General features: G+C 35.6%; 1 protein-coding gene across 2 annotated transcripts in view; it reads left to right on the top strand.

Annotated features, from left to right (window-relative positions):
- LOC148949658 (uncharacterized) overlaps positions 1–18,582 on the top strand; it is a 145,321-nt gene that overhangs the window by 44,942 nt on the left and 81,797 nt on the right. The gene's annotated exons all lie outside the window — the stretch shown is intronic.

Here is an 18,582-nt window from a genome sequence, read left to right on the forward strand (position 1 = left end):
TCATTAACTTCACCACCCATTTGGCTTCAATTTTAACTGCGGTGTTGATAGGATTGATTACAAATAATACATTAAATGACTAGCCCATTTAAATGTCGTTTATGTATTTTTGATAAATTTAAGATAACTTTGAAGAGTAACCTTAAAGTCAATGCAACTGATTGAATAGACTTAGAAATGGGTACCAAAATGTCAGGGGCAAATCTCCAGCATTTTTTGGCTTCAATTCAACTGGGGGGTGGAGTCAACGGGCCTTTGTGGCCCAAGCATCAACTCAGTTCAGTGAGTCCACCCATAAAAACAATAATAATAATTATAAATTGTAATATTAAAAATACAACAGGACTTCTATATAGACACTTCTATATAAACTTCTATATAAACACTGAAAAAAGCACACACTGACTTAAATGAATTTCAACGATCTTAGGAGCCCGAGGGCGAGGTTGTAACAGCACGTGGCTTACTTGACCGTCACACATTACCGACTTGTTGTATTTAAATTTTTTTTAATTTTAAAACCTTAATTGTATATTAATAAACATTTTTTTTTACGTAAGTATATTAATTAATACAAGTTAACTTTTGATATATTGGGTGAAAGATATAGTTTTTTTATTATTATTATTTTTAGTCAATTGGTTTCTGAGAATACCTACATTTTTGGGAGTTTGATTATCTCTGGGTGAGTTTGGTTACATACACGACACTTTGAAAAAAGAGATAGAAAAAAAAACTGTTTTAGCACGGCGAAACCGTTGGTTGCAATCGTAAAAAGTTTGAAATAAGTCAAGTGTTAAATGAATTCATGGTTCACATCATGACCTTTGACTTTTAAACTTGTATGGTATGTGTTTCATAGAATATTTTACAATGCGTAAATTGTACAGATTGATGTATCATTTCTTGCAAACAAAATGATATAGTTACGCTTCACAGAGCATAAAAACTATGAATTACAGGTACCATAAGCTAAAACTTTCTATCGAAAATTTTGAATAAAACCGTCTGTATTTGCTGGAAATTGCCTCCCGTTTTGGAAATTCGTGTTTTATCTCTGAATTTTTATTATTTTGATAATTATAAAAATAATTAAATTAAACATTCAATTATTATTAATTAAATTATTTATTAATAATAATTTATTAAATTATTATTAATAAATATTATTAATATAAAAATTATTAATTAAATTATTTTAATTAAATAAAAATAATTATATAAACATTCATTAGTATAAATAGAAAAGAAACCAACTGTATAATAAACACATAAAACGAAATAGTTCTAAATTTTCAAAGAGAGCTTACGTGTCCAATACTTTCGTGTATTAAAAATATGTTTTATTTTCGTTTTTTACGTAATTTCGTAGTCTAGTCACATTAGTTCTTAAGCGTATGTCAGAAATGAAATCCAAATAATTGGGCCTTTTTTACCCGTCGTTGTGTTGCACCACCAACTTTTGGGCATGTAAAAACGGTAAGTTTCTGGGTCACCACATTTCTTACAATCTATGAACGGATTACAATTCAAACTTTAAAGGGATGGTGTATCCCCTTTGTGCCCGTGATGTTACAACAGGTGGTAAGCTGAATAATGTCACTATGGGCATTCAAAAAGCATTATATTAAATGACGTAATTTTATGAGAGATCACACCCTGCCTCCCCCCCCCACCAAAAAAATCTTTTGCGTTTTTGACTGCTATTAATAAATAGTTGTTAAAAAATGTCTGAGCCTCCAAGTTACGCCTAAACCAATGTTGGTCTCAAAATTTTCATTTTATATTATTTCTGCGAGTGACATAAAATATATAACGCATTTCAGAAAGGCGGAGAATTCTAATGTCTGACCATAAATATAGGGAGTGGGGCGAAGACGATCTCAAGGGAGGAAAATAATGCTAAGAATATTTTAAATGTAGGAAACATTTACAGTCCCGAACCGTCTATCAAGCATAAGAAATAGCCATCCTTCTTTGCTAGGTTATCTAGATTTTGAATACTGCCCTTGGACATTCTCCAACAGTTTTCCAGATTCAACTCGTTCGATAAATTTTCTAGCAATGTTAGCTAACCTTTTTTTTGTTTATTGTTCGGATAGCGGAAAAAAGCTTATAATAAAAGATCTAAGGCCGAACTGGCCAGCCATGACAAAAAACAAAGAAATGAATATAAAGACGACATCCGGGTCTATGGCCAGTAAATGAAAATGAAGAGAAACAACAAAAATCGAAAAAAAACTAGAAAAAAAAACTAGAAACTAAAACTAAAAAATATAATTACTTACTTTTACAATTACTTATATTTTTTGTTAGTCTATTTTATTTATATTTATATATATTTTTTTAGTTTTAGTTTCTATTTTTTTTTTTTTTTTTTTTTTTTTTTTTTTTTTTTTTTTTATTCTACGCTGAAGACGCCTTGTTGTATATACGGGCGAAATATTTTGGTTTTTGTTGATGACAAAAAAAAGTAGTAAAACAGTTTTACTACTGATGACGGTCACTGCATATGTGACCGAAATACCTGGTATTTTTAGTGAATCTCTATCACTTTTTGTGAAACGCTGTCTATTAAAAGGATTTTTATCCCTATTTGAACTTTTATTTATCATAAATAGACAGCAGACCGCATGGGATTTTGCGAGTTCCTTGTGCTTTTTCTTTTTTGACTCCAGCAAACGCGTTAATTTTGAAGTTCGATTTCATTGAGAATGATTATTTCATGTTGCAAGAAAAGACGTGGTGACAAGCCTAATTTGTGCTTCCACAGGTATATTATGTTTTATAAGATGCTTCTTTCTGATATTATTTTAGACGTGGAGATGTTAAGGGGAATTGTGTGGGGCGAAATTAATACGGGTTGGAATTGTCTAGAGTATCTTTCCGTAGGGGGGGGGATTTCCACGGGAGAAATTCTCCAGGGGGAATTTTCTGCGGGATCAACTTTATACTAGGTGGTGTGGTATTTGCGGGAAAACTTTTCCACGGAGGAGGGGATTTCCTGCATGATTGTAAAAACAAACAGAAATTCTTTCAAATGAAAGTGCGCTACAAAAAAACTTTCACCCGGAATTCTCCGCAAGAAATTTTTATGGTGGGAGAGGGGGCTACTTTACGTGAGAAGAACTTTCCATGGAGGGGGAGTCGGATTTCCCGCTATTATCTCATAACAATCAGAAATTAAATTAAAAAAAAACTTTTTTTCAACTGAAAGTAAGGAAGAACATTAAAACTTAAAACTAACAGAAATTATTACGTATATGAGGGGTGAAATCCCCTCCTCCTTCTGTAAATTATGTTTACGATTCTCCCAAAATATTTTTTTAAAGCCTGTGTATTTCCTTTAGTCTGTAAAAATCACTACCATCGCCAATGCGTTTTTCAAAGAAAATAATCACCACAGCCCCTGCCATGTCTACGTACCCAGTTGATTTTGCCACCAAAGTTTGTTTCCGACGCGCTCAGATTTAGCAAGCGGTTTCATACGAGATGTAGCATCTATTTAAAATTACAAATCTATGGCCCTCCCCTCACCAACACTTTTTCCCCAGATGCGTCTGATCGAATTTTTTATATTGCTATTTTCTTCAAAATCGACCAAAAATCATATAACAAAAGCTCCAGGGATAACACAACCGACCCCAGAACCCAGGGGCAAGTGTCTAAGTTATGCCCCCGCGGCATATAAGGTTTCATGGGATAGGTGGTCATATAAATTTCGGAGGGGACTCAAATGATTAGATATTCGAAGTTCTAGCTCCTTTTTTAAGACTCAAAAGTGATTCGATGGCAAATAGCCCCCCCCCCCGACCAACCCTATTTTCCTCAAATGTGTCCGATCGAATTTCTTATGTATCCATTTTGTTCGAAATTGACCAAAAGTAATAAAACAATAAACCAGGGATAACACAGCCCACCCCGGAACCCAGGGCAAGCGTTGTAAGTTATGCCTCCGGGGCATATAAGATTGTTATGGAAGGGGTGGTAGTATAAACTTCAAAAGGAGCTCATTCGATTGTAAATAGGAATATCTAGCTTCCTTTTTAAGAGTCAAAAGTGAACGGAGGGCATCTACCCTACTCCCCCCTCACACATATCCTTTTTTCTCCAAACGCATTCAATCAAAATTTTTAGATAGTCATTTTTTATATAATAATCCAAAAATCAGGTAACAAAAACTTCCCGGTCAACATACCCCCCTCCCAGAGCCCGGGGACAGGGTTGTAAATTATGCCCGGAGGCATATAAGGCTTCTATGGAAGAGGTAAAATTCGGAGGGGACTCAAATGACTAGAAATTTTAAGTTTTAGTTCCCTTTTTGAGAGTCCAAAGTAATCTGATGGCAACTAGCCCCCCCCCCACCAACCTTCTTTTCTCCAAATGCGTCTGATCAATTTTTTTGGATTGTCTTTGTGTCTAAATAGACCAAAGATTATAATAAACATCCGGGTTTTACGCAGCCCCCCAGAACCCGGGGGCAAGTGTTGTAAATGCACCGAAGGCATATAAGGTTTTTATGGAAGGAATGATCGTATAAATTCTCCGGGGGCACATTGTATTGAAAATTGAAAGTTCTAGTTCCATTTTTAAGAATCAAAAGGGACCGGAGGGTCCCAAATCCACCCGATCGAATTTTTTAGATAGCCTAAGTCAAATTTGATAAAGTCTATTTTGTTAAACTAAGTCAAAATATTGAAAAATAAAACTCCAGGGTCATCACAACCCCTCAGCGTCCAGGGGCAAGGGTTATATGTTATGTCCGGGGGGCATATAAGGTTCTTACGCGAGGGTTTTGAAAACAGTTCGGATAAACCAAACCCCACACCCCACTCAAAAAAATTATGAATGATATTTTATTTCAAAACCTAAGTGAGCTGACCCCTGGCCTTCTCTGCACCGCTCGACCGCCTCCCTCCCCCCCCCCCCAAAAAAAAATAAATTATTAACAATATTTCATTCCAAAACTTATGGGAGCTGACCCCTATTTCTCCATGGCCCAAAAACCTTCCCTCTCCCCAAAAAATCATCAATGATAAACCATGGGAACTGAACCCTCGCCCTCCCTCCATGGCCAGACCCCCCTAAAAACAACTTATTAACGTTATTTCGTATGGTGCGCATCAATTATTGTAATGTGCCAGCACAGTCGCCTTGTATAAGAAATACGATCATATAATCATATTACCATATAATCTAATGTCATATGATAGAAACGGAGTTTGTTGGCCACAATGCTACCACATTAAAGCGGAGAATTTTGTTAATTTTTCCGATAGCCCTTTAACTCAGCTGCAAGCGGAAATTTTATCGTACCAACATATGGATTATTTTGATGGACTTTGTCTTAAGGAGCACAGGAAAGGCAATGGGAGACCAGGGAATCAAATGGGGAGGTAAAAATCTCCTGGACTTAGATTATGCTGATGATTTAAGCATCCTAGATGCTACAGTGTTGACAGTGGTCAAATATGACTCTGAAGCATGGGCACTCCGAAAAGCGGATGAAGATTTGGTAGATGTTTTCCAGAGAAATTGCTTACAGATTATTCTGGGTACCCGGATGACTGACCGTATTTCAAACAGTAGGCTATACGAAAAATGTGGTTCAATCCCCCTTTCTAAGGCTATAATGAAAGAAAGGTTGAGGTGACTAGGGCAAGTTGTGCGGATGAATGATGACAGATTGCCAAAGATTGTCCTTTTCGGCCAACCGTCTAAGGCTAAACGGAAAGCAGGTCGTCCGCGCCTGGGGTGGGAGGACGTCATAAAGAAAGATTTAAAGGGAATGGGAACTTCCCTGGAAGGATGTAAAAAGGGAGGCTTTGAATAGTTTGGGATGGAGGAGGAACGTGCGTAGCTGTTTTGACCTCAGGCAGCTTGTTGCTGCGGTGAGTTGTTAGTAGTAGTAGTGGTAGTAGTATTTTATATATTCATACGTTTTATTTCATAACTTAGATCTTAATATTTCCCCCATTTGCACTCAGAGAAAATCCCCCTTTATTAAATTAGAATAAAACTTCATAAAAGGTGTTTCCCTGATTCTTTTTGTTTTCAATTTATTACCTACTAAAGCCTAGGGCCAAAAGCAGTAGGACCGAATTTGCTTAATATCAGATTTCTGAAGCATTCTCCAGGAAGGCATAACGTATAGAACATTGGAAACGTAAATATCTCGGATTCTTGTAGTTGGGAGGGGGGGGGGAATTCTTAATATATTTTTTTCTTTTTGCACTCTGAGAAAACATCACTTGATTAAATCAGAAGAAAACCTCATAAAAGGTGTTTTCCAGGATTGCTTTTGTTTTCAATTTGTGACCTACTAAAGCCTATACAAATGTCTAACTATGTGGCCACTATATTAAGAGCTATGAGTTGTAATCAATCAGAATAAACTAAGTTATGACCATAGTCATGGCATTTAGCCCACGCAGAATTTATTATACGATCTGTAGAGCCTCAGAAAATCCCCGAGGGCGAACGTTTATATAGCAAGGTTCGGCTGCAAAATCTTAACTATCTTGAGGATAAAAACAATTTGATTGATTAGTTCTCATCACAGCAATAGCACCGATAAAAACAAGAAAAATATCTAATTACTACAGTTGAGTTTTACAACGAGGTGTTTCAAATTGCAAAAAGGCGTTCAAAAGATAGTTGATTAGCTGTAAGTAGGAATCTACACGGTGCGTGTTATTAAGGGCTTATAAGCATTTCACTTACTTTTCTTAGAAAGCTGCAGCGACCACCACTAAACAATGTACGTTTACGTTGGATAAGTCTTTAAAATAATTCGGTACAAATAAATGCAAAATGCTATATCTAGGACAGATATATAGGCAGAAGATAGAGGGCTTTGGCCTTGTGCTGCTCCCCTCATAATCCTAAAATGTGCATTATTGTTCTTGCATTTTCTAGACAATTCGCCATTTTTTACCCCCCCCCCACGAACTAAGTAGCCTCGGGCAAAATCTTGATTAGTCCCCTTCCCCCACTTGTCTCCCAAATTTTTCAGGCCAAACTTTAATAAAATTTTAATTTATTAACAAAATTTAAATTCGACTTTTCTTACTTTTTTTGGGAAGATATTGCAAAAATGAAAATGTTGGATTCAATTTGCTTATATTTACTGCCAAATTTACTTTATTTTAATAAAATAAAAATTTCAAAAATTACAAGAAATTCTGCGCCCCTAAAATTTCTGCGGGCGGTGCAAGTACCCCCTTTAGAACCACCTCTAATGAGAAGTGAACTGAAACAATACTTTCACACAATCTAATAATATCTTGCCAATCAATATATCCACAATCTTGCTAATCAATATACCTTCAATTCTTTAATAATGTAGTTGCAGTATAAGTAGGAGATGGCAGCACTGTTATTATGTCAGTGTACTATATTCGGTGTGATAGTATATACGTATCAATAATGTCAGATAAGGGAGGGAATATTATCTTTTAGGGAATGTATCAAACCCCTCCTCTGCCCAAAATGGCTTTCAAATGATTTCTGATTAGTTTTGTATATAAATAAGTGTGACATATTGTATGATAAATAATACAGGTGCATGGAACGTGGTATTGAAAACAATGGAATTACGCACTGACAGTCACAGTTGGAAGGAAGTTTTTCATTGTAATCACAAGGCTTTTCTTATCAGATTTCAATTTGGTTAGCACATCTTAATTGGTGATAACTGTAGTAGTGGACAAGTAGCATTGTGAGGTGTAGAGATATCAATACTAGTAGGTTATGTGCGTCAGAATATTACGTGCAGTGCGGCAACTTTTAAATAGAAGAATTAATTTTAGAAAACATCTCTTATGTTCTAAACAAAGTTGTTAACTGCACACACTTTTTCTGGGAATAAGATATAAACGAGGCTGTGATCAATTGTATTACTACTACTATTAATTCACCGTAGCACCAAGCCCCCTGAGGCCATTGCAGCTATGCACACTCCTCCTCCATCCGAATTTGTTTAAAACCTCTCTGTTTACACCCTCCCAAGAAACCTTTTTTTTTATGCTTCTGAGGGTTAATATGTCATGTTAGTTCAGGATTAGTTGTGAATATGTCATGTTAGTTCAGTCAGAATCCATTTACCTACAAGAGACCTCCCGAGCTATTTTTCGGGGAGATGGGCTCATAAGTTCTAAAAAATCCATTCCTGTTTTCATCGTAATTGTTTTCGAAGGCAAATTTCACCAATCGACATTAAATTGGAATACCCTCCTTCGGTTAACATTGCACGGAGTGTAATAGAGGAGGGGTCATTATAAGTTTGTGGTCATGTGTGTATTTTGAACCTCTTGTTTCTTGGTTTTGTTGTCATTTAGGCTAGATTTCTTAAGTAGATAGTAATCCAAATGTAAACTATCAAACAGTTCGTGGTAACGAACTATAAGTATGGAGCGACCCGGCTCAATAGTAACCGAAACTCTAAAATTAAGACACTTTGCATCTAAGTTATCTAAATGCCTTTTCGGACATACGAGAAAAAAAGGACCTCAACTAAAACTTCAGAGACAAGGAAATCTCAACCAAACAGTTCGTGGTAACGAACTGTAAGTAAGGAGCGACCCGGCTCAATGGAAACCGAAACTCTAGAAAACGGGATTTTGATACCAATAGATAAATCAAAAGAATCAGATTTTAATGCTGATTTCAAATATATAAGTTTCATCAAGTTTAGTCCAACTGAGAAATTTTGGCTGTTTTTAGAAAAAAGGGGATAGACCCCCTAAAAGTTATAGAACCGTAATGAAAATCGCACCATCAGAGAACCCTGCTGTAGAGGTTTCAATCTCCTATCTGCAAAAATGTGGAATTTGGTGTTTTTCGCCAGTAGAAAGATCACGGATGTGTGTTTATTTGTTTTTTTCCAGGGCTAATCGTATCGACCCAGTGGTCTAGAATATCGTGGGAGGGCTCATTGGAACGAAAATTAGAAGTTATAATGTCCTTCTTAAGTGACCAAAAAATGGAGGGCAACTAGGCCCCCTCCCACGCTCATTTTTTCCCAAAGTCACCCGATCAAAATTTTGAGATAGCCATTTTGTTCAGCATGGTCAAAAATATAATAACAATGTCTTTGAGGAAGACTTAATCCCCCAAAGCCCCCGCGAGAAGGGCTGCAAGTTATGAACTTTATCCAATGTTAACATAAAGTATTGGTTATTGGGAAATATACAGACGTTTTCAGGGGGGATTTTTCCTGGTAGCGGGGGGAGAGGTGGTTGGGTCGGGGATATATGGGAGGATTTTTCCATAGAGGAAGTTTTCATGGGGGATGGGACATTGCTATGAAGGGGGCGCCGGATTTCCCAGCATTATTTAAAAAAAGATCAGATATTAAATAAAAAAAAAGCTTTTCAACTGAAAGTAAGGAGCAACATCAAAACTTAAAACGAACAGAAAGTATTACGTATATGATTTGGTTCGCTTCCTAGTGAATACTTTGCTCTGTAAGCCGAAGATTTTTTAGTGCTTTCACAAGAGATATTTATTCTAAATAAGGGCCTTTGTGAATAAGGGGTCATTTTTAAAGAATTGGAACAAAATTCGAACTTTAGCGTAAAGAGCAAGGTATTGTCTAGGGAGCAAACCCCCTAATATACGTATTAAAAATATATGAATATGGAAGTTCGCTACGTAAGTTAGTTCGTAAGTTACGTATATTTATTACTAATAAAAACGTTCGTAAATAAAATTAAACAACTTTCAAGAATGCCATTTAACCAAATAAAATTAAAATTAATATACAAATTTTGTTTAAAATATTCATGTACGGTGAGCCAAAATCTAAACTTGTATTAATTCTAAAACGTTCAAAAGTTAAATAGAAAAACGAGTTTTTTTAACTTAAAGTAAGGAGCGACGTCAAAACTTAAAACGAACAGAAATTATTCTGTATATGAAAGAGGCTGTACCCTCCTCAATGCCTCGCTCTTCACGCCAAAGTTTGACTTTCTCACAACTCTATTTTTTTAAACAATAAAAAACATTAGCGTAAAGAGCGAGGCGTTGAAGAGGGGACAGCCCCTTTCATATACAGAATAATTTCTTTTCGTTTTAAGTTTTTGACGTCGCTCCTTACTTTCAGTTGGAAAAAATTGTTTTTTTTCATTTAATATTCACAAAGATGTCACTAATTCCTTCAAGTTTATGCATTCAGGCTGTTCAGAGGACAATTTTACTCAGTCAGTAAGCGGCAGAGGAAATTAAAATAGATTTATAGGCCCACTTGAACTAGAGAAGAACCAAAAATAAAATAAAAAAAAAAATCCGCAAATATAACGTCGCAATAAAGAGCTTGAGAGCTGAAGGCCCGAACTATCAACCACCCTAGCGAACTTAGGAATGTATTGAAATGCTGGCTCTCTTTCATACATATTTTGGTCTTTCCAAAGAAAAGGAAATTCTTGTGTTAGACAATTAATTTTAATCACCAAATTACGGTTATTGATAATGAAAGAAGAAAATTGTACGTTAATAAAGAAAATAGAAATTGAATTCACAGAAAATAATAGATTGTGATATATGGTTCACAAGTATCAGGGTCATTTGAAAATTGACCAAACCGGTATTGCCAGCTTGGATTAGTGTGCTTGTGCACTGTAAAGGCGTGTGCGCTTGTTTGGCGGGTATTGTAAACTATACGAAAAGTACCAAATTCGAACTAGAAGGATCGTGAAGTGTCTTTGATTGTATAAAAGTTATCGCATTACATCACTTCCACTTTTTGAAGTCTCGTCTATTGAGGTCTCATCCACTTATTGAAGGTAAAGTGGTATTTTATGCCTTTGGTCAAAGATTCACTGACAGCCAATGAAAACTGCTTTTTGTCGAGTAAAATCACAATTTTACGATCCTTCTGGTTCGAATCTGGCACTTCTGGTATAGTTTCCGATAGTATCGCATGCACATGTACACGCATGCACATGTATGGCGGGTATCGGACCGATACCCGCCATACATGTGCATGCGTATTGACAGAGCGCTGGAATGATGATTGTTATGTAGCAACGGGTAATTTCTTTAATATTAGTCAATTTCCCGACAGCATACCCTTGCAAAAGTTCAATTCTCATAACTTTATAATTCTATATCAATCCTCATCAGCATCATCAAGAGGGACCTACAGAGGTTGTAATACGCTATTTTACCGAAAAATTCTCTATTGATAAGCTTAGATTTCAAAACTCAAAGCAATTATCTGATTAAATCATCTTCAGAAAGGCAAATTTTCTGTATTTACAATCAGCATTGAGATGCATCGGACAATATCTATAACATTGAAAGCGTTTGATCTCACATCTGAAAGCGTTCTTTCTACCTGAGTGGTACCCTCAAACCTAAAAAAAAAAATTAAAAAGAAAAAAAAAACAGATATATAGTTTGATGTAATTTGAGAAACACTGCAATATATTTATATTTCCAAACCGATTTGGATCTCCTAATAAAACATTACCTGTTTAAAAATAAGACCAAAAATTAAAGTAGAAAAATTTGCTAAAAACTTAGGGTCTAATGTACCACTTATTAACCATGTGCCTTTATTATCTCCCTATGGATGTATCCGTTGAATTTTCTTTGAAAGGTATCAACAGACGAGTTTTCATTGATCAAATACAGCAGTTTTTAGCTTAAAAAATACCACGTCTGCCCAGCCCTTTCCGTACAGTTCATTTAAGTTAAAACACAATAGTTCAATAAACAGACAATTAGCTTCGGACAGAGGATTTTTAAACCTTATTTAGACCGCACTATGAGCACGAGAAGTGAGGTTTGCGTTTTTTCACTTGGTAGCTATCTATTTGAAGAATCGCTTGACCACCCATGCGCAAATGGTAATAAAGCAGTTTTGTTCATTATTATATATATACTCATAGATGTTTGTGGAGTAATTTAAATTAAATTTATGAAATGATACATGCCCTTTAATTTTTTAATTTTAATTTTTTAATTTAATTTTAATTTTTCACACCGACTCCTTTCTCTCTTATATTTTAATTAAGGGGTTAGACACTCCAACCAGGTTCGGATTTATATTGTGGGCCCCGAAGCTAATATACCATTGAGGCTTCTTTGGCGAAGTATGTTCTTGTCAAAAGATCTTGATGTAGTACCCAAACTTAACCCACTTGTCTTGATGTAAAACTCCCAACTAAGGCCCAGTGTATTGAATAGTGGGGTCAAATAATTTGTAAAATAATAATAATTTTATTAATAATTTGGAGCTACACTATCAAAATTAATTGCTTCTTTTTTATCAAAATTTATAAAAATTAAACTTAGGACATGGTCTAATTTTCAAAATAGGTTAATTTCAGAGTAATTATTAGCTCATGTTTGATTTGTCATGAAATTAGTAGATCTTTAATATTAATTTTACAAAACACAAATGCTGTGATTTATAAATCTTAATTACTTTTACTTAAAGTTTGGAATATCTACAAAATAATTTGTTGTAAATTTACAATTACAAAAAAAATCAAAATTTTTTTCGAAGTACTACACAGTTTACAATTCGTTGCTGTAAAATTAAGATGTGCTGGCGAAAAGCCACAGATTTAGCAATGTTTTGTCATAATCAATAAATCAAACAGCATAATATTGAATAAAAAACAAGTTTTTTTTCAACTGAAAGTAAGGAGCGGCATCAAACTTGAAACGAACAGAAGTTATTTATATATGAAAGGGGGTTGCCTCCTCCACAACGCCTCGCTCTTTACGCTAAAGTTTGACTCTTTGTCACAACTCTACTTTGTATAACAATAAAATCTTTAGCGTAAAGAACGAAGAGTTGAGGAGGGGACAGCCCCTTTCATACATGAATAATCTCTGTTCGTTTCAAGTTTTAAGGCCGCTCCTTACTTTCAGTTAAAAAAAACTTTTTTTACTTAATTTCTGAACGTTTTTCAACCAATGCAGGCCCAAATTTGGCTCACCGTACATAAAGAACTAAAACAAAATTTATATATTAATTTTGGCAGATGTATTCCGTATGTGAAGGGTTGCCCACTCCTCAGTACCCTGCTCTTTACGCAAAAGCTTTTATCACTATTAAAAAAGCTTCCTATTCTAATTAAACAGCCCTCGTGTTTCAGTTTTAGTAAACAGTTAAACTTCAGCGTAAAGAGCAAGGTATTAAGGAGGGGGCAACCCTTCATATATGGAATAATTTCGGGTCGTTTTTCAAATAATGCCGGTAAATCTGGCTCACCCTCTATGGAATATACCCCTACCCCTCACGGAAAAACTCCTCCGTGGCAATTTGATCCAACGTAAAGTGCACAACCCATCCACGTCAAATTCCCCCCCCCCCCAGACGGTTCCATCCACGCTGAGAATCCCCCTCCCTGTAAAATTGCTTGCGGACGATTCAGCCTGAAAAATTCTCCTGAGCATTCTTTCATTTGAATAAGACTTTAATCTTTAATCGGATTCTCGATCACTCCAGAAATGCCCCCTCACGTGAAAATTATTTTCTAGAAAACGAAGCAGGCGGAAAAAAGTCCTTGGATAATTCCTTCGGACGTCTCCACATGAAAAATTTGGCAAAGACAAAGTAAGACAATTAAAAAGAATGTCATATAGTAATTCTGTCAAATCCCCCCCAGTGTAACATTTCTTCTTGAATATTCATCTCCAGGGATTTGCATCCCCAAGGAAGATTTTCCCCATAGAAATCAACCCCAAGCACACCCCCCCCCAAAAAAAAAACGAGTCCTTATACTTCTGAATCACAAATACTATACGTAAAAAATGGGTAAATTTCATAACTTACGGGCATCTCCCCACGGAATTTGGGGGGTCATTTTACCCCTAAAGACTTAATTATTTGATCTTTCAGCTATACTGAACAAAATGGCTATCTAAAAATTTTGATCAGATAATTTTGGGGGAAAATGGGCGTCGGAGGGGCCCAGTTGCCCTCCAATTTTTTTGGTAACTTAAAAAGGGCACTAGAAATTTTAATTTCCGTATGGATGAGCTCTCTACCAATATTCTAGGACCACTGGGTTGACACGATCACCCCTAAAAAAAAAACAATAAAAAAAACAAATAAACCCGCATCCTTGATCTTTCTTCTGGCAAAAAACACAAAATTCCACATTTTTGCAGATAGGACTTTGAAACCTTTATGGTAGGGTTCTCTGATACTCTAAATCTGATGGTGTCATTTTCATTAAGATTCTACCATTTTTATGAGGTGTTTTCCCCTTTTTCCGAAAATAATGCAAATTTTCACTGGCTCATAACCTTTGATAGGTATGACTAAAGCTAATGAAACTTATATATTTTAAATCAGCATGGACTTCCAATTCTTTTGATATATCTATTGGTATCTAAATTCCATTTTTTAGAAAAAAATTTTGAAGTACTACACAGTTTACAATTGTTGCTGTAAAATTAAGATGTGTTGGCGACAAGCCAAAGACTTGGCATGTTTTGCCATCATCAATAAATCAAAACAGTAAAATATAAACCAAACAAATCAAAACAGTAAGAATGAATTAACCAATAAACAATAAACAAAAACAATCTAACAATAAATCAGGCAATATAAAAGTTTTCAATGATACTATTATTAGTGTTGCACGAAATGTAATAATAACAACAACAACACAAAAAGTATTGTGATTTCTTAATTATTAAAATTAAAGTAAAGGCTTAAAACATAAATTCTATTCATGACGCTACAACTTTTTTGCCATTTCAGAGACATAAATCATTTAAGGAAAATCATGATCATTAAATTTATTTGTTATTTTTGTTTATTGGAGTTGAAAAAATTGAGGTCACAATAAGGGGCTACGTACTATATAGTTTTGTAAACACTGAAAGTAAAAACATATGTAGGTAGGACGAAAGGAACAGGAGTAAGGCCTTAGAGGTATAGAAGACAGGCCCTGAGCAGGGTTGCCACTCCTAGTAATTTGTCACCATTTCTAATGATTTCTAACATAACCTAAAAAATCACTTAATCAACACGTAAATCACTAGATTGTTGAAGGAAATCACTGAATCAACCATAAAATAACTAAAATATGATTTGTTTCACCGAGTGGCAACCCTGTGCCAGAGATATGTAGCATGACCCAACGCAGGGATGCAAGAATAAAGTTTTATTTACCTGCGAAAGGCAGTTCGCCACTCCTTGGGTCACAATTGAAGCAATATATGTCATTGAGAAGTAGTATGCATGCAAGAACACTCTCACGCTAAGGTTAAGGGTCACCAAGTATCTCTGTAGGAATGTATTAAAGTATTGAGAAGTTATCTTTCTAATCATATGAAAACTCACGTAAATCAATTGAAGCTCATTTAAAGGACTTTGACATATCGCCTGTTGTTGAAACAGATTCCATTCTTCTTATGTCTTTTTTTCTTTTTTTTTCTTTTTTTTGTGATAGCCTAACTTAGCAGTGGCATAGCCATGAGAGGGGTTGAAGGAAATGAAAGTATTCACCATCCTTACTCCAAATTAAATTAAAAAAAACAAGTTTTTTAAACTGAAAGTAAGGAACGACGTTATATCTTAAAATGAACAGAAATTATTCTGTATATGAAAGGGGCTGTCCCCTTCCTCAACGCCTCGCTCTTTACGCTAAAGTTTTTTATTGTTTAAAAAAAATATCAGTTGTGAAAAAGTCAAACCATAGCGTAAAGAGCGAGGTATTGAAGAGGGGACAGCCCCTTTCATATGCAGAATAATTCCTGTTCGTTTTAAGTTTTAACGTCGTTCCTTACTTTCAGTTAGAAAAAACTTCTTTTTTATTTATTTAATTTTTGAACGTTTTTGAATTAATGCAGGTTTTGTTTTTGGCTCACCGCAAATGAACGATTTAAACAAGATTTTCATATTAATTTTTCTATTATTTGGTTAAATGGCTTTCTCGAAAGTTGTTTGATTTTATTTACGAACGTTTTTATTAGTAATAAATATACGTAACTTACGAATGAACTTACGTAACGAACTTCTATATTCATAGATTTTTAATAAGTATTTTAGGGGGCTCACCCCCTAGTTGATACCTCGCTCTTTAAGCTAAAGTTCTAATTTTGTTCCAATTCTTTAAAAATGACCCCTTAATCATAAAGGCCGTTATTTAGAATAAATAGCTCTTATGAAAGTACTAAAAAATCTTTGGCTTAAAGAGCGAGGTATTGACTAAGGGGTGAACCCAATCATACACGTAATATTTTCTGTTCGTTTTAAGTTTTTATGTTGCTCCTTATTTTCAGTTGGAAAACTTGTTTTTTTTACATTGAACTTCTGATCTTTTTTTTAATAATGCTGGGAAAACCGGCGCCCCCTTCATAGCAAGGTCCCTTCCCAAATGAAAACTTCCTTCATGGAAAGATTTTCCAACTTAACCCCTAATCCACTCACCCCCTCCTACCAGAAAAAATCCCCCCTGAAAATGTCTGTATACTTCCAAATAACCAAAACTATATGATAACATTCGATAAAGTTCATAACTTCCAGCCCTCTCCCCGGGGACTTCGGGGAATTAAGTCATCCCAAAGGACATAGTTATCATATTTTCAACCATGCTGAACAAAATGGCTATCTCAAAATTTTGATGAGGTTACTTTGGGGAAAAATGAGCGTGGGAGGGGGCCTAGTTGCCCTCTATTTTTTGGGGTCACTTAAAAAGGGCACTAGAACTTTTAATCTCAGTTCCAATGAGTCCTCCCACGATATTCTAGGACCACTGGATCGATACGATCACCCCTGGGAAAAAAAACAAATAAACACGCATCCGTGATCTTTCTTCTGGCAAAAAATGCAAAATTCCACATTTCTGTAGATAGGAGCTTGAAACCTTTACAGCAGGGTTCTCTGATACGCTGAATATGAAGGTGTGATTTTCATTAAGGTTCTATCAATTTTAGGGGCTCTTTCCCCTTTTTTCGAAAATCAGCCAAATTTTCTCAGGCGCGTAACTTTTGATGGATAGGACCAAACTTGATGAAAAATATATATTTGAATTCAACATTAAATTCTGATTCTTTTTATGTATCTATTGGTATCAAAAACCCGTTTTCTAAAGTTTCGGTTACCATTGAGCCGGGTCGCTCCTTACTTACAGTTCGTTACCACGAACGTTTGATATGAAAATTATACTAAAAGCTTTAATTTGACTAGCTAATGACCGAAAATGCTCTTCCCCCTCCCCTCTTGAACTAAATCGAGTTTTGAAAAAAGAATATCAACACTAACTAAATAGGTCTCATTCGTGTGGGAAACCCAATCCAAAGGATCGCAGAAGGCATGAGCTGCGAACTGTAACAAAAAGTCTGCGAAGTGGTGTTCTTACCTGCCAATTTGGATAAACTTCAGTTTCAAAGCTCTGGTGATGCAACGATATGCCATTTGCTGCTGTTGAAGAGAGAAGATGGAGGCAAGAAAACCCATAAGAGCCGAAGACTCGAACAAAATAAAGTGTCGCTCGCAAGGACCGAGGGTGCTAGCACGACCTGAACAACGTGCGGGTCTATGTGTAAAGGCCAAAGGCCCAACTCGCCCTTCAAATGAGAGCCCTTTTAGAGGCTCGTTGGATGATTCGACAAAACGAGTAAAGTAGGGTTTTTGCTAGCCAAGAGGCCCGCAGTTCTTTCTGGCTAGGAATGCTGTATAATCCTATATTACCTTTCCATAGCAATCGACTATTTCTAGTCGTATTGGAAACCATTAACAAAAGCTTAATTTTAATATAGGGAATATGTCTCTATGTGCAATACTTTTGGACACCTACTTCATAATAAACCTCTTAAACTTCAATCATGAATGTGCAAAGTTTATCTTCTATTGGAGAAGGAACATAATAAGCATGATCAACTCAACTAACTTTAAGGAGGTTGATACATGTTTAGGGTTGTGTTTTCATTTTGTTTGCAGGGGAGTAAATTGGTAGGGGAGGGGTGGATCCCTAGATTTTAGACAACATCCTTCTTGTATCATCTTTTAAAAAACAATGAAAAAAATCCATGCCCAGTTCTAAATTTTTGTGAATTGGGGCCACTGTTTGTTGGTGATTTTATATCAATTCCAACTGAGTTAAATACCCATTGAAAAAATATTCTGCAAAAATAAACTGAACATATAGATAGAAAAGATGATTCAGAGCAGAATTTTTTGGGTCAGTGCTGTTGAAAATCATCTCCAAATGCACACGGCTGTTAAACCTCAATCAAAGAGGCACATTTATTGGCATCCTGCAATAAAACACTTGATACCATTTCAACTCATGAATCCACATTGGAATTTTTTCCATAAAATAGACATCGATATCATGTAGTTTTTTTTCGGGGGGGGGGCTGCCGGGATTATTGGTGCTGGTGAACATACCAGAGGCAAAGCTCTAGCGTTGTATCGGAGGCAACGCCGTAGTTTTGCCTGTAGTAAAGGGCCATAAGCCTTTAATACACTATTAAGGATTTGTTTATTTTTTCCCAGAGCCACTTGTATTGGAAAAGCTGGTCGTAGAAGCTTTGGAGAGGGCGTAATCGACTGGAAAACAGATATTCTAGTGCCCTTTTAAGAGTGAAAAGTAGGGCCACTGCCCC

This window comes from Artemia sp. Qi Xiang Cuo, chromosome 8 (genome assembly GCF_049724085.1).
Source record: "Artemia sp. Qi Xiang Cuo chromosome 8, ASM4972408v1, whole genome shotgun sequence".
In the NCBI taxonomy this organism is placed as follows: domain Eukaryota; kingdom Metazoa; phylum Arthropoda; class Branchiopoda; order Anostraca; family Artemiidae; genus Artemia; species Artemia sp. Qi Xiang Cuo.